Genomic DNA, 20,789 nt, shown 5'->3' with positions numbered 1-20,789 from the left:
TTCCAACTTCAAGAGCATTCAGCATCATCTATAGGTGCAAAGATCAATATCACCCTCACTGTTGTCCTCAAACAAAATAGGCTATTCAATGTGATAGAAAGATCACACTACTGAGAGTTGAGAAAGAAGTTCTAGTCTATTTATGCTAGGAATTTGTTTCTCCCAATGATTAGGAAGCTTTAATCAAATCCCACACACACACACACACAGAATATTATGAGGTAACCTCTATGGGCATGGTATTAAACTATCAGATGAAGATACAAAGTTGAATAGATGATTTTTTATTATTTTTTAACCTAAGTCATATTATATAACATTCCTTTCATTTTCCAGCTCATCCAAGTTGCTTATCTTGAGATTTTGCATCGTGTGGATACATGTATTTAGTTTGTATGTTTGAAGATAAAGCTACTAAACAGAATAGGAGGTATTCAAGTCAAACCAACAATTGCCATTTGGGTGCCTGTTATAGAAAAGGACCTATGGAGAATGCAAAAGGATTTATCCCAAATTCACTGTGTAAGGGGTAAATTTAGTAGAAGATACAAAATAAAGACCACATGCCCATGGCTGGTTAGCCATTTTTTAGCCAACCCCACTCACCACCATCAATGCTGATTCTACATCAGAGAGAGTGAGCCTCCAAAGTCCACACCCGTTATCCTCTGTCTACAGGAAGTACATAATGACAGGAAGTCAGTGGGCTCTTGGGATATGTAGTTCTTTTTTAGGGGAACAGATTTTCAGTCATACAACTGGCCTCAATAGGTTTCCAATCCACTTGAGGAGATAAGGCCTAAATTTCTAACGAGGAAACATAGTAGAGTGGATAGAACTCTGAACTTGGAATCAAAAAGGCACAGGTTGGCTTTGACTTGTAATACCACCCCTAGATCTATATCCCAAAGAGATAAGAGATAGGGGACAAGGACTTACTTGATCAAAAATATTTTGGCAGCTCTTTTTATACTCACAAAGAATTGGAAACTAAGGGGATGTCCATCATTTGGGGAATGACTGAACGAGTTGTATTATATGGTTGTACCGGAATACTATGGCACCACAGGAAATGATAAACAAGATAAGTTCCAAAAAACATGGAAAGACTTCTATGGAGTGATGCAAAGAGAAATAAGCAGAATATTATAATATATACAGTAAAAGAAATATTATATGATGATCAACAATTATCAGCAGTTCCAAGATAACTTCAAGGGATTTGTGATCCCATCACAGTAAAAGAAGGAACTGTCAGAGCCTGAATGCAGATCAAAGCATTTCACTTTTTGCTGTATTTCCTTCATGAGTTTTTTTTTAATATAGATGCAATATGTGTCTTTTTTCATGGCATGAGGAAAGTGAAAATATATATTGCATGACAGTACTGGTATAACTAATATCAGATTACTTACAGCCTTGAGGAGGGAGGAGGGGAAATGGACAGGAGAGAATCTGAATTGCTAAATGTCAGATAACAATTGCCAAAAATTGTTTCTACATGTCATTGGGAAAAAAAGTCACAGATTAGAATGTCACTTCACATGGTAGCTATGTGACCATGAGCTAATCAGCCTGTATTGTGGTTAATACTCAGGGTTTGGGTTTCTTTATTTGTAAAATGACAAGTCTGGATTTGATGGCTTTTATGGTCCCTTACAGCTCTAAATCTATAATCTTATTATCTGACAAGTTAAATGACAAAATAGCTGAATAAGATTTCAAGGCAACCAAGGAGAGTCCTCACAAGGTAATATATTTCCTTCTGCCGCAAAAGTTGTCCTACAAGTAATTGGTATAAGAATACAGAGAAGGGAAAAGGTACTTGAGTTTAATAACAGCTCTATAGGGAAAGTTACATATGAGCTGGATTTTAAAGGCTTCTATCTTTGAGGTAGACAGAAGGAAAGAAGAAATTCTTTAGAAATGGTTGGGAATGATACAGAAAAGCAAAGAGTATATTTGGAGGACAATGAGTAACCAAATTTGGAAAAGATAGCTTCTGAGGAAATATAGAGATATAAGTTGAAGCTATATTACAGAAGACTTTGCATTCCAATTTAATGAATTTTGACTTCACTTTGTAGTCAATAAGAAAACTTGGAAATTTTTTGAGCAGGGGACTGACATGAGACAGTGTGAAATATTGAAAATTCAATCAGTCAATAAGCATTTATCAAATACTTGTATGAGCCAGAATCCTAAGCTTGAGTTTAGAAGATCTGGGTTCATGTCCCACCAATCAAGTGACTGATAAATCACTCTTCTTCTTTGAAATCTCAACCAATTTCTCTTTGTTCTGCTCTTTGGGATCAATCAAATGAGACTCATTAAAACATTTGAAGGCTACTATTATGGTTGCCTCTAAGTCATCTCTCTTGAGGGTTCATTCTTTCAATCATCATATGGAATATTTATTAATTACCTCTTAAGCAAGTGTTCATATGCCAGCTCTTCCATGTCTTCATTAAAAGGCAGCATCCTATTTTGGTATGGCAATATCTATATGTCATCTTTGCAGCCATAGAGCCTGAAGCTGGTGGATCTCCTGAATTCAGTTCTGATATGCAAGAGGACTTAGACAATTAGGGTTGCAATAGGGTTGGTTATTGGTTTTCCATATATTCTGATACCAATATGCTGAGAGGGAAGAGTAGAGAGCTTGTTAAAGTGTGGCACATAAAGAGAGGCACTACAGATCAGAAACAGAGAAGGTCACCTATACTGATCTATACTTTCAAACTTGCAAATATTATTCCCTTAAAATCAGGAAATGTGCTCACATCTATTCATTTTTACCCATGAATTACTTACTTATGGGACTATACTGTCAGTTCATTTAAATGGTGATATTGGCCCTGTGAGATGCTGCTCTACATCTGACCTGCATGAGGTAGGAAGACTCAGACTTAGGTGAAAAAATGGCATCCTCAACTGACTACAATTTTGCTTTTCCAAGTGGAACATAAGCTCCTTGAAGATTGAAAGTATCTGCATTTTGTTTATGCGCCCTACAGAACTTAGCAGAGTGTTTAACAGCTAACAGGTATCCAATACGTATTAACTATTTGATGGATAATTGAAGCCTCATATTTTGCAGATGTCACAATGAACAGTCATCATTATCTCACCAAAAGAACATTGCTGGTTGATACTGTCAGACACTGATATATATCTTATATTCACCATATTATGATGCTCTATTAAAAGTTCCCAGCTGATATTTCAGTACTAGATATCAATGGGTCAGGACAGGATTAACAATGAGAAAAAGATACCAAAACAGACATAAACAATAATATTCCAAAGCTCTCTCTACAGCAGAAGAAAAACCTAGAAAGTTACTGAAAAAAAAAGACCAAACTTTATTTCAACAATAGTTTAAAATATTAAACATTAGACACAAGACTTTCATTAATAAAGGGGAATGATATGAACCTAAACTTGAAAATATTGCTCCCTTAAAATCAGGAAATGTAACCATACTAAATCACTGATATCTATGTGTTACTTATTGTGTCTACATGGTATATTCATTTTAATAGCCTAAGAAATAATTTCATATACTAGGAAGACCACATGAGTAGCTTTTTCCTGGAAGAACCACTGGGAGTTTTATAAATACTGCGCTACAATAATGCCTCTAAAGAACACACATTCCTTGATGTAACTAATGTATCTGAACTTTGAAGAGATTGGAGACAAGCCAACTGGGACCTCTTACTCACTTATTATAAATATTCTAAATTCTTGAACTAGACACACAAATATACAAATTCATTAATATTATGAATACACCATACCACTACATGATGTTGGTTTTTTGTTTTTTGTTTTTTTTTGCTATGGGTTCTCTGAATGATAAGTATCATTTTAACACAATCATAGGGTAAGAGTTGGGTCAGAGTTTAGAGGCAAGAAGGAAACAAGCATTTCATAAATGCCTACTATGTATAAAACAGTGTGCTAAAGGCTATACAAATATCATCTCCTTTGATCTTTATAACAACCATGGAAAAGAGGTCCTATTATGACTCTCACTTTACATATGAGGAAACCGAGGAAAGCATAGGTTAAATGACTTGCCTATGGTCATATTTGAATCTGGATTTGAACTCATATCTCCCTGACTTCAGACCCAATACTCTATCCACTGTACCACCTAACTGCTTCAAAGAACATCTCACATAAGATCATTTCACATAATTTCTTCATTTCTACACTGAGAAACTGATGTCTATAGGGATTCTGTAGTTTGTTTAAGATCATACAAGTCATAAGTATCCAAGCCAAAATTTTACCATGCCATCTAACTATAAATCTGATGCTCTTTCTAATGTACCATATTGATAATTAATATAGATTTAAATGTAGTGTAGTCAATTGTCCCTAAATTTTGTTCCAAGGAATGCCCCTGGAGGTAATTGGGAAAAAAAAAAACCCTTGCAATTTCCAGTGCCTTCAAATCAACTATCATAGTAATAAGCAGAGTCCATAATTAGTCCTACCCCTCTCTCCAGCAGAAAACTGGGGTCCACTCTTAAATAAAGATTCTAAGAACAGCAATTCCATCTTTCTAATGTGAATGGCCTTATTCCTAAAAAGAATGTCATTCATTTTTTGTAAACTCCCCATCCCTTTGTACTTTTTGTCACCAAGAAAGATTAATAATTTTGAAAAGAAAAGGAAGTTGCTGCAGAACTGATCCATTTACCTAAAAAGACTAGCAACTATAGCATTTCTTTGCAGTCTAGTTAATGGTAAAAATATGAAAAACTTGAACCATCTTAAAAACAATTTAGCAGTTTTCATAATTCAGGAGGAATTATGCATAGCTAGCATTCTGATCATTCAAAAATCACAAAATGGGTTGTGTTTCTACTCACCCAAACCCCTGGAAATACAAAAACATTTAAAAAAATTCTTTAAGAAGTAAAAATTTACTATCCACATTCAGAGGAAGAACTATGGGAATAGAAATAGAAAAAAAACAACTACTTGATCACATGGGTTGATGGAGATATGATTGAGGATGTAGACTCTAAAGGGTCACCCTAGTGTAATTATCAATAATATGGAAATAGGTCTTGATCAATGACACAAGTAAAACCCATTAGAATTGTGCATTGGCTATGGGGGTGGGGGTAAAGGGGGTAGAGGGGGGTGAAGAGGGAAGGGGAGGGAAAGAACATGAATCATATAACCATGGGAAAATATTCTTAATTAATTACTTGAAAAATTTCAATTAAAAAAAGAAATAAAGATTTAGATTCAAAAGCCTTTCTTCAAAAAGGTCTAAACTCTTGAGATGACAGTTATGACAGAAATTCTTATTCTGACTTTGCCTAACTTGAACTACAGCAAATAAATTTTTGTCTCTCTTCCTTTCTATCCTTATCTTAACTTATCAGAACTAAGAGGCCCATTGAAAGCCTGTCAGGTTTGAAACAAGACTTTAAGAGACATTGATCCACTGACGCCATATGCTACCTAAGATTTCCACAGGTGTTTTTGCTGTTATTGAGGGTGACTTTAATATACTACCTCTAATCCAATCACAAGTCTATGTGGAGATGCTAGAAAGTACATTGGCATCAGTTTATCCTCCCTCTAGCCATTTCTGTTTGATGAATGCTTAAATCTTTCTGACCACCATCACGGCTACCCATCATCATGGCTGCCCACATAAGATTCTGTTCAAGACAATCATCTTGTTTACGCAGCTCTGGGTTCCTCTTGTTTCTAAGAAACCTCCCATTGTCACATTTAGACTATTTTTCTTCCCTATTGTCCTCCGTATAAAATGTGACTACATCTTGAAGGTATCTCAAAGAATTCCTTTGGCTTCATGTACAAATGACTGGACACATATCAAAGCATCGATCTGCCTCTAGCTTTTGAACACCCAGAATTTTTTCTTCAAGCTAATGTTCGGGAAGTGGGGTAGGGAGAGGAGGCAGAGGAGAATTGCTATAGGCAATGCTAAGCTAAAAACAGTAAAAATGATATTTAACAGAAATCCAGTCATCTGGCTATCCAGTATTAATGAGAGCCTTCTGCATGTTTCATCAGATAAAGCTCTGATTCATCTAACAGATGTACCATAAAAGCTCAAAGGTCAAAAATATGGCAAAGGAAATGTCTAAAAAATTCTAATAATGAGAATAATCCTACTCAGCTGAACTTTCCCCAAACTTCATCATTCTCCCATCTTCACCTTCCCCCATCCAACAGCCTCCCTTCCTGTCCCTGTTACTCTGGGTATTAGCATATTGGGAAATAAACACTTTATGTTTTCTGACCTAAGCGGTTCCATTTGAAAAGCCAGCCAGACTGGATGTTTTAAAATGTTACCAAATGATTAAACACAAATCCTTAAATGAAGAGAGCTGGTTTTTATTAAATATCCCAGAGCAGCTCTGTCTGCCCACACTCATGCCCATGTCTGGCTGCTGGCTGATAAACGTTTTGGCTTTAAGATATTACTTATTAGCATGCCTGTATATTTCTACCTCACACAGTCACCCAAGGGTGATTGCTATCTGTTAATTGAATTCCGTGCCAGCAACTGTGTCTTTGTGTGCCTGCCATTATAATTCTGAGAAATGTAACTTCATTTCCTATTTACAAATAGCAGCAAAAAAAATGAGTGTGTATGATTAGGCATTCACATATATGGGTGTATATGAATATATTTTGAAGCAGCCCCATTTAAAGCCACATTATATGAAACAAGGCCACATTTTAATCAGCCACATTGAACATTAGTCTACAGAAGGCTACATATACGGCCATTTGGTGTTTCTCTGGAAGGGAGGAGAACAGGATGAGTTTGTGAAATGGAAGCAGGCACTTTTTTTTTCTGCACAACAAATAGAATTGACATGGTGGAGAGAATCATCATCCACAAAGTTATAAAACTGTCTGGAGGACTGTGTAGGAGAATCAGCTGTCATGCTTTGGTTAGCCCTCTTCTGATTTCAAAAAGTCTATGTCTGAAATCAAGCCAAGCATTTTATGATCCTCTTGTGAAGAACTAAACCACAAGCCAAGTTGGGATGACATCTTATTGGGTATCATATTAGACAAAAAACTAAATCTAATAGAAAGCTAAGTAGGCAAGGGCTAGGAAAATTTGGGGTTTGTGGGAATTCCTTTTACACTACTGTTTTTGTTTCTTTCTTTGATTCCTTAACATTTAACACAGAGCCTGGAACAGAGTAAGCACTTAACAAATGCTGTTTATTGGATCAATTGATTAGCATTGAATTCTCCTACTTCTGTCTTCCCTATCTGACCTGTGACCGTTGTCAAAAGCTCTTAATTCCTGGCTTTCAAAGGTGATAATAATAATGCATATTTACATAGCATTTTAAAGTTAAGAAGGCACTTTACAATCAAACTTTCATTTATATCTCTCAACAATGACCTGAAGTTGATCCTAGAAGTATTGCCTTCATTTTACAGATAAGGAAACCTAGACTCAGGAGATAAGTAACTAACTAGTAACCCCTTCATTAATGTCAGAGGTTAGTTTCATCCTCAGAAATGCCATAGGAGGTAGATGCTATTATTATTGCCACTTTACAAATGAGGAAACTGAGGCAGAGATTGTGAGTAGCATAGGATCACATAGCTTATAAAAGTGTCCAAGGCTGGATTTGATTCCAAGTATTCCTGAATTTATCCATAAAGCCATGCTCTCTCACTGACTCAGAGGATCTGAGTTCAAATCCAGGCTGTGCCAATTACTACCCATGAATCCTTAGGCAAGTCTCTCAATCTCTCTATACCTGAGTTTCCTCACCTATTAAATGATAGATTTGGAATAAATGACCTTCAAGATCTAAGACTATGGTCTCATCATGAAATGCTAGAGTTTGAAGTGACCTTACAGATAGATCATCTAGTCTAGGAGTTCTTAATCATTCATTTGTAATGGACCCCTTTGACATTCTGCTGAAACATATGGATGCCTTCTCAGAATAATGCTTTCTGATGTATAAAAGAAAATAGAGGATTATAATGGAAATCAATTAAGTTGAAATATAATTATCAAAATATGGTTTTAAAAAGCTTTACTTACCCTATATGAAGCATGCCTGATAGTACAACCTCTTCATTTTACAAATGAGAAAATCGAGAGAGAGAGAGAGAGAGAGAGAGAGAGAGAGAGAGAGAGACAGAGACAGAGACAGAGACAGAGACAGAGAGAGACAGAGAATGAGAGAGACAGAGAATGACTTGGGCATAATGTAAGTGTTTTCCAGAAGCAGGAGGACCAATCTTCAACCACCCTGGTCAAGGTAATTTTTATTCAACCAAACCACCACTCCCTCCTTACAAAATGAAGCAATGCTACATGCACATTAAGATACAGCTTAGAATCTGCCATGTTAAAAGCTTTAGATTCTCTCCTAGCTCAATACCATGCTACATAGTAAGGCTGGTCATTGTTGAAACAAACTTGTGAAAGATTGACCTCATTGACCTGGAAGAATTTTTCTAGAAATTGCCACATGGATTTCATAGAAGTATACCAGAAATATTTCCATGCTTATGGAAGACCTAGATAATGGCTTAGAGACTTGGAGATCTCCCCCTTCCTTTTCTATGTCATTATAGAATGACTTGGACTTCAACATGCAAACTCATAACATGGATCCAAAATGAAGTTACCGATTTAGAACTTATCAAATCTTTATGGTCTAAAATATTTAGAGCACTATGACAGAGGTTTGCACATAAGAAAAAGTGCCAAGCTGAAGAGCTGATGGATCTTTCTCCTTGTCGGGGGAGGGGCCCCAGGAGGCTGGAATCTTGAGAAAACAGAAGGTTCTTTCTGAAGAGCAGTTGGTCTCTCAGTTTTGAGAAGCTGAAGAGAGAGGGCTGGCTAAGACTTTCTCCTGAGACTTACCCACCTTTTTCCTGATTGTGACTGGAAATCCTTCCCCAAAAAATTTCCCAATTGAAAAGACTACTGAAGAGAAACCTGAGAAAAGACATTTTGAGTCTCTGTCAGACTTTACCTCAGCTCCTGTTGTCCTGGGTCTGAACTGTGGCCAAGGGGCCAAACCCAGGGTCAGTCAACCTCAGGGGGCTCAGGCTGCCAAAACCTGAGTTCCCCCCAAACTGGAGGATGGAGGGAAATGGGGTTAGTTAGAGAAGGGACCCTCTTTTTCCCATTTTTCTTTCCCATTCTTATCCCTGCCAGCCATTCCTTTGTATTACATTAAAGTGGTTATCATTTCCCAAATTTGAATCAAGTGTGAGTAAACAGCTTCAAAGGGGAGAGGCATCTTCCTAAGAAGAAACATTTTAGTCTCTAGGAGTGGAGGAGGACAAGAGGGACAAGAGAAAATCTGGGAGTGCAACCATAGCTGAGGAGGGAAGGATGAAGGGAGAAAATCTCCAAACCCCCTCTCTTCTCTCTAAGCCAATCTTAAACATCAGTTGTCCTCTCCTAGATCCTTTTCTTTTACCAGCTACAAATCTTCTCCATTACAAAACCTCTCTTTGTCAAAGGAAAGAACTGTATATTGAGAGGTGATACCTATGAACTGAGGAAGGGCTAAACAAATTGTGGCATGCTGATTCATAAGAAAGGACAAAGCTTAATTTTTAATGGAAAAATGTGTATGAAATCGTGAAAATCAAAATAAGCAGAACCAAGAAAACATTGAATACAGCAATAGAAATATTGTTTGAAAAATAACTAGGGTATGTCCATCTCCAGAGAAAGAACTGATAAATAGAAAGAAGTAAGGCATAGTTTATATATACATTTTTTAAATGATGCTTTCTTTAGTGTGGGAGGAGGAGAAAGGAGGGAGATACCAAAGAACTTTAATGTAACAAACAAATAAATGTGGTGTTAAAAAAATAAATTATCATCTCATGAGATTAGAGTTTTTCATGAGGTTTCTAGGAAATTATAGTGTTCTTAACTGGATTGAAATCATGATTTAAGTACCTTCTTTCTGTCTCTAAAACTGGAGGTCATAAAGAAAAATAGTCCAAAGGAAAGCATTGTTATATGGGTTTGTTTGTTTTTTTGGTGTTTGTTTTGTTTTGTTCTATATGCTTTCATAAAAATGTCATGAAGTCTAGATATAAACACTGGCTCTAATGCTTACTCCTTTTGTGAAGTTATTGGCAAATCATTTAAACTTTCTAGATTTAGGTTTCCTTCATAAAAAATGGACATAGGAACACTTAAACTACCTACCTTATAAGTTGTTGTGAAGAAAACACTTTGTAAATTTCAAACTACTTTATAAATGTGTTTTTAAAATTATTTTAAAGAGTTGGTTATCAGTAAAATTCAGTTCATTTAATAAGAATTTCTCTATACTACAATAAAAGAGATAGAAAGAGAAATCCCATTTTTAAAAACCATAGATAATATAAAATACTTGGGGGTCCACCTGCTAGGACAAATCCAGGAACTATATGATCACAACTATAAAACATTTTCACCCAAATAAAATCAGATCTAAATAACTGGAAAAACATTAATTGCTCATTAAAAAGCCAAGTCAAAACAACAAAAATTATAAATCTATTAAATTAATTTATCTATTCAATTCAGTGCCATACCAAGCTACTCAAAAATATTTTATAGCATTAGAAAAAACAATAACATAAATTCATCTGGAAGAACAAAAGCCCAAGAATATCAAGAAAACTGATATTTTAAAAATGAAGAAAAGTAATTTAGTTGAAATGGATAGCAAACTATATTGTAAAGTGACAACCATCAGAACAATCTGGTATAGATTAAGAAATATTGTAGTGGATCAATGGAATAGATTAGACACTCAATATGCAGTAGTAAATGACCATGTAATCTAGTGTTTGAAAAATTCAAAGATTCAAGCTTTTAGAAGAACTCACTATTTGACAAAAACTACTGGGAAAATTGGAAAACAGTATGGCAGAAACTAAGCACAGACCAACACCTGACATCATATACCAAAGTAAAGTCAAAATGGCTATATGATTTAGAAATAAAGGGTGAAACTATAAACAAATTAGAGGAACATGGAATAGTTGACCTGGCAAATCTACAGAGAAAGGTAAAACTTATATCCAAACAAGACATAGAGAACATTAAGAGATATAAAATAAATAACTTTGACTACATTAATTTAAAAGGCTTTTGCAAAACAAAACCAATGCAACAAAGATTAGGAGGAAACAACAAACTATGGGAAATAATTTAGAAGTATCTCTGACAAAGGCCTCACTTATCAAATATATAGAGAACTGAGCCAAATTTATAAGAATACAAAGCGTTCCCTAGTGGATAAATGATCAAAAGACATGAACAGGAAATTCTCAGATGATGAAATTAAAATTATATTTTATCTTATAAAAAAGTCCCAAATTAGAGAATGCAAATTAAAACAACTCTGAAGTACCACATACACACACACACACACACACACACACACACACACACACACACACACACCTATCAGACTGACTAATATGACAAAAATGGAAAAAGGCAAATGTTTGGAGGGATGTAGAAAAGGTGGACATACACTAATACACTATTAGTGGAAACATAGATTGATATAATCATCCTGGAGAACAATTTGGAATCATACTCAAAGATCCATAAAACTACGCATACCCTTTGGCTGAACAATCCCACTAGTGGGTCTGTACCCCATAGAGATTAAAGATAGGGAGAAAGAATCTGTACAAAAATATTTATAGCAGCTCTTTTTGTGATGTCAAAGAATTGGAAACTGAAGGGATATTCAATTAGGGAATGACTGAACAGGTTGTGGTGATGGAATGCTATTGTGCCATAAGAAATGATGCACAAAATGATCACATACACAAAAAAACCTGAAATGACTTCTATGAACTGATGTAAAGTGAAGTGAGCAGAGCCAGGAGAACATTGCACATAGTAACAAGCAATAATGTATAATGATCAACTGTGAATGACTTAACTATTACCAATAATGACAATATGCAGGATAACTTCAAGGGATTCATGTGGAAAAGATTATGCATTGTTACAGAAGGAAGTGATAGTGTTTTAATTCATATTAAAGCATTCCATTCTTTACTTTATCTCCTCCATGAATTTTTCTCTAGTTGAAGTAATGTGAGTCTTCTTTCACTACCTGATGAATGTAGAAAAATGTATTGTATACCATTTGTACAACTTACATTATGTTTCTTGTTGTCTTGCAAAGGGGGAAGGAAGGAACAAAGGAAGGGAACATGGATCTCAAAATGTCAGAAAATTATTATTAAAATTGTATTGACATGTAATCTAGAAAAAGAAAAATTAATTTTAAAAAATTCCATTCAGTTCAACAAGCATTAATTTACACCTACTACATATCAAGCACTGTGCTAGCTAGAAACTGGGGATAGAAAGTCAAGAGATGAGAATCCTTGACCTCAAGGACCTCACAGTCTTTTGTAAGTGATTTAGTTTAAAATTCCTTAATAACTAATGCACATTATTTGTCAAATAATTTGACCTAGGGTTTATTTTTTAATTTCAATAAAACTGTTTCATCTACTTAAAACTCAATTTTTAAACAATTTTGCTTAAACTTGGGGTACATATGATATTTATATAATATATGTAAATATATAGATATGAAAAGATTTCTTTTGATTTTCATCCTTTTCTTTCTCTGAATGTTATCCTTCCTCCCTCTCTTATTCAAAAATTGATCATTTTTATGAAGAAAAAGGAGGTAAGATAGAAAGTAAAGAATCAAGTGAGTAAAAATAACCAAAATATCAACTGAGTCCAATAATGTAAGACAATGTTCCACAACTTTAGCTTCCCAGTTCTGCAAAGAAAGCAGAGGAGGGCATTTGCACATCTTTTCTTTGGAGCTAAAGTAAGTGGTTATAATTTTAAAAAGAAATTCAGCATCAGTTTTTATATTTCCTCCTAACAAAGCAGATGAACTACAGATTTCAGTGACTCCCATCTGTCTGGTTTTCAATGTCTCTTAGAAAGAAACCTCTAGGAACTTTCTTTTAATTAGTTGATCACATTTGGTTTGGAAAAATGGAAGCTCCAATGAGACCATTTCACTCATCTATATTTCTGATGGTTTTCTGTTTGATTCCATCATGACAAACACTCCAAAGAGTTTTTTGTTTTGTTTTTTTTTTTCACTCAATGGAGGTATTCCCTCCATTGATATAGATTTACAATCCAAGCATGCCTTCTTAACCTATCTGATTTTTGACCGTGTAATTCCATAGATCCCTTCAGAGTATATTCCTAATATGCAAAAGGCCTTCTTCCAAGTCTTGTTTACATTGTAGGGGAAATCAAGCAGAAGCTAGCCTACCTACTTGCTACCTTCTCTCTTTATGGCTGGTCCATCTCATCTCCTCATTTTACATTTTCCTCTCTGATCTCCCTCATGCGACCCTTGTTTCATGGACCTAATTGCTGGAAATATTTGTGACTTGCTTATACAAACCATGTATCTCTTTATTGCCCTTTGACTCACCTGCCATTTGGATTTCAATATTTATAACTGTACAATATCACCTAAAGAAGTGAGACAAAAAATTAAGTCTGTTTTTCTGTTCATACATGGAACTTTTTCCTGGTCCCCCATCTGCTAGTATCTTCTCCCCGTAACAACCATTTATTTAATTACTTTTATTTATTTGTATTTTTCTGTATATATTTGAATATGTTTTTGTTTTATTTTCCAATAGAAAGACCCTTAAGAGTAAGGATTATCGCAGTCTTGAGTTTTGTGTGGTCCCAGTTCAAAGCAGTGGTATACTGAGTGCCTAGTATGAACTTTATAAATTCTCATTTATTGAGAAATTGTTGATAAACATGGAAACTCCCTCCACTAACAGATATATGTAGGCCATGGGCAACTTAGTGAAAGCCTCTGATAGAGGTTCCAGAAGCTCAGAGAAATTAAATGATCTGTCAATAATCATATAGCTAGTAAGCATCAAAGGCAGGCTTTCCTTTCCAGGAACAGCACTCCTTTCATTGCGTTTGGGATGGCTTTCCCATGAGAATGAGATGGAAGATTATTTTATTGGGTTTGTGTGTGCATGTGTGTGTGTGTGTGTGTGTGTGTGTGTGTGTGAAAGCAGTATGGGTTTATTTAAATTCTACACAATTTCATGAATGTTAATTCATCTGTCTTCTTTTCTCTTCAATTCTGCTTCCCACTGATTGTCTATTTTGGCTGTCCTAGATATGTGGACTGATGTATTAACTCAATGTCATTCAACTCTAAGTCCTAGCTACCAGCAATATACACATACATAGATATCTGTGTTTGTGTGTGTATGTATATGTATGTAAGTTTGTATATATATTATATACATGAATGTATACATGTATACACATGGCTATGTGGAACTACATATACTGTATGTATACAGTCATGCATGTGGTTTCACATGTCTGTGTGTATCTATCTATGTTGTTGTTCAATAGTTTTTCAGTCATGTCCTATTCTTTGTGATCCCATTTGGGGTTTTCTTGACAAACATACAGGAGTGAATTGTCATTTCCTTCTCTAATTCATTTTATAGATGAGGAAACTGAGACAAACAGGGTTAAGTGACTTGTCTAGGGTAGCATAAAAAATAAATGTCTGAAGCCAGATTTGAACTCATAAGGATAAGTCCTCCAGATTCCAAGTCCAGTGTTCTAGCCACTGTACCACCTAGTTGCCTTTGGCCATAGGCATATGGCATATTAATCAGCCAATCTTATGTAGTTTGAGAGAATATCAGATTTTTTAGCCCATTGTATAGACAAAGAATAAAATAAAATCTGTTTTCCTGAGAATGGGTAACTACTAGGAAGCTTAAAGTTTAGAAGTGTTGGATCAATGAAATATGTGCCCATTCCTTTCTTTTTTTCAAAAGTTGGGCACAAAGTTTATAGCAGTGAATATGGATTTTAACCATTCAATATTCTTCACAGATCATTCAAGGTTGTTAGCTACCATTTTCTTCAAATCATTGAATAGAATTTGTTGTAAAAATAAATATCCAAGTATTTCCTAAATATTTACATAATGAGCTATTTAAATGCAAGAGATTCCAACATATGTAAACAATTACAAATAGCATATTGTGAAAATCTAAAACAGATGCAAAAATGTCCATATTTCCATGCAATGTGTGTGATTCATGATTCTGAAAAAAAAGAATGATTTTAAAAAAGTTGAATGTTGTGAAGCCTTAAGTAAAAGGCAGCATGACATAATGACCAGAGGATAGGCTTTAAAGTCAGAAAGGTGTGGGTTCGAGTCTTGACTGAAACGCACTGTAGGACATAGAAAGGTCACTTAGCATCTCAGTGTCTAAAGCAAATCTCTAAGTCTATAAATTATGGAACAGTTTCTTCCCACTGAAATTCCCCATGCCAGTGAATGTATTGCCAGACAACTCAAACTATATATATATATTTTTAATACAGTAAAGTACTGCATTATATATTCCTAAACCTAATATGTTTACAAGTAAAATTAGAAATCATTTATTCAATAAACTGAATGAGTCAAATTGTAGCAAGAGTACAACAAAAACTCAATTGTAATGAAATTCTTCTTGAATTATGTAGCACATGGCATCTAAGACATGAAAAGAATTCAACAAGAATAGTCATATTACAATTAAGCCCAGAGGAAGTAATTTCCCGCTTCTCCTGAAGTGCTACCAAAGTATGTAACAGTTTTTGTTTTGAGTTTTCCAAGACTGATTTCTTCCATTCTCACTGTTGTGGAATTATTAGCCTGCTAGTCTCAATTGGAATTTTCAAAATCTGTATGAAAACTAGGTCAGCAGAATCTGGTCATTAATGCAATTGACAGGAAATTATCTCATTCTTTTATCTGTTCCAGTTGTGTGTCTTTTTCCAAAGGTAAATGTAGAAACAAGAATAAAAGGGTTAACTTGGGGGAAATAATTTTTGCCCTTTTAAACAGCTAGAATTTACCTAACAAGAAAGGCATACACGATAAACTATCTTTAGGTTTTCCTTCTCACTAATTACTGGCCAAGGAAAACTAGTTCTTTCCACACCAATAGCTAAGATTGGTTAGCCCACAGTTAATGGGTATTCCTGTTGCTCTTACAGATGGCAGAGATGTTGAACATGTTTGGGCAGACAAAAATAACTGTTATCTCTTGCTAGACTATTTCCCTTCCTGAATTCCCTCGTTCTAGATGACCTTAAAAGCTAACCCACAATTCAGAATGTCGTATGATGGCTCTTTCCATCTGCTTAAGCTTCCATAATGCAATGCTTCAAGTGACAAAAACAAGTTAAAAATAAAATTGCCCTTGCCATTCATTTCATTTCTTCCCAACATGCCTTTTATTCAAGTGTGTGAGTTTTGGTGACTGCCTTCTATAAAGGACCTGCAAGTCATCTTGGTGTCTTTGGATAAATCAGAAAAGGGGTCTGACATCATCGGCTCAGCAATCCTGAGCATTTCACAGCCCAGAGGTGCCAAGTTAGGAAAAGAAAGATCTTTTCATGTGAAAAGAAAGGACTTGGAAGAATGGTTATGTTAGATGGGGAGGGGAAACCACATGGTAAAGGGGTCAATAAAACAAGAATTTGTTTTCCTGTAATAAAAAACTTGGGAAATTATGAAAATTAAACATTTATAAAGTAGAAAAAAATGGAGACCCTGATGAGATGGGCTGGCTACATGTAGTTCTAAGATGAAGGTTCAAACTGAGGTTTTATACTTCTCTCATACACTATTTAAGTGAAGTTTATATTCAGTGAAAAGAGAAAACCTTTGATAAGAATTCTGAGAGGAAAAGTGAAATAAATGTTATGATGATCTCCAATTTCAAGAATTCCATCTATAAATTGATTAAAACAGAAAGGGGGTAGAAATGAGGAAGGAAAATCACTTGTTGACTACAAACATTGGCTTCCTTTTATGAAATGAACTATCAGGGTGTACTTACTAGAGTTTGTTACAAATAAGCTGAATAATAACAAGCAAAGGTAAAATATTTAGGTAGGAAATAAAGATCCATGACAACCATGACAACTTTTTGAAAGGACTTTAGAGAAAAAACATACTGGGTGTCAATCGAATTGACTCAGAATCCTAAAGAATTATATGCTATTTTTTTTATTGCTTCCCAAAGTTTCATTTTCACTAGTGTGTCAAAAGAAAAAAAGTCATTTGTCACATTAGTGCCCATATTTAGTTTAGGACCACTAAACCTCTGATACGGTTCACTTTCTTTCTCCCTGATGTTCTTATTCACTGGAATTTCTTTTCTCCAATGTAATTTTATATTGCTGTTGGTGTTGGCATTAAAACATTAAAAGTTAAATTGATGTCAACATCCACAGATCTACTATCAGACACTGCTATTAACATTGACATCAAAAACATTAAGAAATTTCCATCATGTAAATTAATTATCAGAATTGTATTGGCATGAATACATAATGATATTATTCATGCAAATAATTAAAGAATATGCCTGGTGAAAACAAATTATAATAACGGAATGAAATGTCATTATTCTGGCTTCTTGACAATCCATTAGGATTGCTTTTAGGCATTTTAAACTTTAAGAAGAAAAGTGTGAGCCCCAAGTTCTGCCTTTTGTGCTTAAATAGAGAAATCTAAGAGAATATATGTAATGGATGATATTGTGACACTTCCAAGAACAGCCTTCTTATACACATCTTTGCAGTACAATTACCTATACAGTTGTTATCCAAAGGAAGATGTGTTATTTTATTATTGCCTTTTTCAGGTCCTCAAAAGTCCTCTCATATTAAAGGGGGAAAAGGTTGCTGTTATTAAAACTCCCAGTGTTATTATGGAACACAGTGGAAAAAACAATTAACCCAAGTGCTCATAGGTTATCTCTTGCCATCCTACAAAAAGCAATTACTACCCATCAGTGAACACAGATGGGAGCTTGAACATAGAGCTAGGGCAGGGATAGAAACTTTCCCAATATGAGCTGGGGATTGCCGTGATTTAATTTGGGGTCATCTGTAGAAAGAATAACTTGAACAATTGAATTAGCCTGGCTAACGATGTAGTAATACACAGCTCTTACCCCAGTGTTGGTTCTCATTAACTAATAATATTTTTAAGCAGTAACAATGTTGGCTTTACAACTGAGTGATCATTAAGCAAAAGAAATTGGTGGAGAATATAAAGGTAACAGAATCTGTTTCTGCTTTTCTTTCTAATATCTTGGATTTATATAGGGCTTTATGATTCTATGATCTTATTTAATTTTCAAAATCACTTTATAAAGAAGACACTGCAAATACATTTACTCACATTTTACAGATGAAGTTCAGAGGTCACATAATTTGCTCAAAGACATGAAGCTGGTAAAAAAAAAAAAAGCAAAGCTATAACTTGGGCATAAAGTTTTGGCTTCAAGTCTTTTAACTGGGAGAGATAAGATCTTAATACGAAGATTTTTGAGTTCAATAAAAAAGAAACATTATGCAAAGATTTAAAAAATAGACTCCTTTAGGCACTGTGAGCAATAAAAAAATATGATCTTGAAAAATGGCTATTAATGATAATGATATAATGATTAAGAACAGGAGTCATTTTTCTTTTGCCTCATCTAAAAATTGTATTACAATAGACTTCCTCCCATAAGCGAAAATTTCTAGAAAAAATATTTTACTAGGGAAAGATTGTATTTTATTTATTTATTTATTAACATTTAAAAAGATTTCCAATTCAAAATTCTCTCTCTTCCTCCAGCTTCTCCCCAACCCATTGAGAAGTAAAAGAATATATGTCATAGATATGTGAAGTCACACAAAACATATTTACTAAGGAAATATTATGGTTAATTATGTCCATTTCTTCTTCTACATTTGAGACCAGTTTAAGAAACACATAAAAAGTGCCCCACTCAAAAATATGCACTAAATGGACATTTAAATTTATGACATTTTAATAAATGCTCAATGGAATTCATAGAGTTAAAACTGGAAAGGACCTTAGATAAGATCTAGTCTCCCCATCCCTTAATCTTTTTTCTTTTAGGTGAAAAAACCCCAAAGAATGGATAGAAAAAGTACTTGTTCAAGGTGCAACAATTAGTACATTTTAGAATTATTACTCAAATGTGGGTCTCCGATCACAAATAGAAAGATCTTGCTCTTATATAAATTTATATGTCATTTATATATATGGGTCATTTATATGACCCAGCCTCAGGAAATGGCCTGTGTCATTGTTATCACTGGGAAATTTTCCAATTTTAATAGGTTAAAAAAGTGATTTCTAATTTAAAATTTTATTTCTGCTCTTCCAAGAAAATTAAATGGTGAAAGTGGAAACTATTTGCTTAATGAAACTCCAAGCATTCCTCTACCATACTCCAAACCTTGCCATCAATCCATCATCAGATAGGTCAAATTTATATCCATTACTTAACAGTATATTAATAGGACCTATGTCATCCCTCGCAGCATCTTATTGATAAGATATAATGTATTTTAAGCATCATATATTTACATTGCTACCATTCTTACACTCTACACAGGAAGTATTAGAGCTCCAAAGCATGCCTTTGCTCTGAAAAGCCTTTAAATAAATATCCTGGCTCAATTCTACTTGCAAAGGGGGGATCTATAAATTCACAGCTGGGATTTACTATGTAAAGCAAGCCCAAATTATCACAAGACTAAAGGTTGGCCTTCAGGGAAGGAAAATACATTCTGAACTCTGATTCCGTTTCTAGACTAGAACTGACCAAGACTATATAAAATAAAGGAAGTCTTTCAGCAGAGTCCTTTTAGTAGATAGAATCCTAAAGAAGAGGAGATTTTTTAACTTCCATAATATCTAATAAAGAGATAAAATGGGAATCATGTTCAGAGCTGGGGGGAAATTGGTTTCTTTGAAGTGTAAAACCGAGACTTAAAAAATAGCTATTAATTATAATGATATTGTGATTCTAAAATAGTACCTTTCCCCCCTAAAATATTATCTTTGTAACATCCAAAAATTCCTCCACACCAAAATTGCTCTGAAATCTTTTGGATTTTAGTGGTATCTTTCAGATGGCAGCAGAAAATCTTTTTTTTTTCACCTCCTACCCCCAAACTAATGCTTATCCTAGGTTTATATGTTAAAGCAATAACAACCAATTTATTATCATGCCGACTGGAGAAGCATTTTTAAAATGACATTTTTCTACATCCCACTCCATGTGAGCATTAAGTTCTGCCTTGTTAGAAAGCTATATGGGCTGTTATTATTATAAAATGGCAAGAAACCTCAGTTCATGTTTTAAGCCCTTCAATACCCTGTGACATTCAGAGGTCAGTTTCTCCTCCCCGAGAAACAAGATAGCCTGTGTTTTATACCAGGCTACATTCTTTGCTATCAACAATACTGAAGTATGATGAGGACTGGATGGTTTATTTTTATTTCATAGGTTTTCATTTGTAAGGCAAGGTCTGTAGAGACTGTGTAATCCTTTGTAACTTTTAGCCTGCTCCTTGGATCCTTGCTACCAAATGTCTGGGTCTGGTAAAGAGTATGTTGGAAGCAGGAAAAAAGACTTTAAGTGGAAAATTTGAGAAAAATACAAATAGTACACAATAAAACTTACATTAAAAAATACTTGGAATTATATTATTATAGGGCAGCTAGGTGATACACAGTGAATAGAGAACCAGGCTTTGAGCCCTGAGTTCAGATATAGCCTCGGACTCTTTCGTACTAGCTGTGTGACTCTGGGCAAGTCACTTAACCCTGTTTGCCTCAAAT

The sequence above is a fragment of the Monodelphis domestica genome, chromosome 2, assembly GCF_027887165.1.
Source record: "Monodelphis domestica isolate mMonDom1 chromosome 2, mMonDom1.pri, whole genome shotgun sequence".
NCBI lineage: Eukaryota > Metazoa > Chordata > Mammalia > Didelphimorphia > Didelphidae > Monodelphis > Monodelphis domestica.
The sequence above is the reverse complement of the archived record's forward strand: the minus strand, read 5'-3'. Positions refer to the sequence as shown.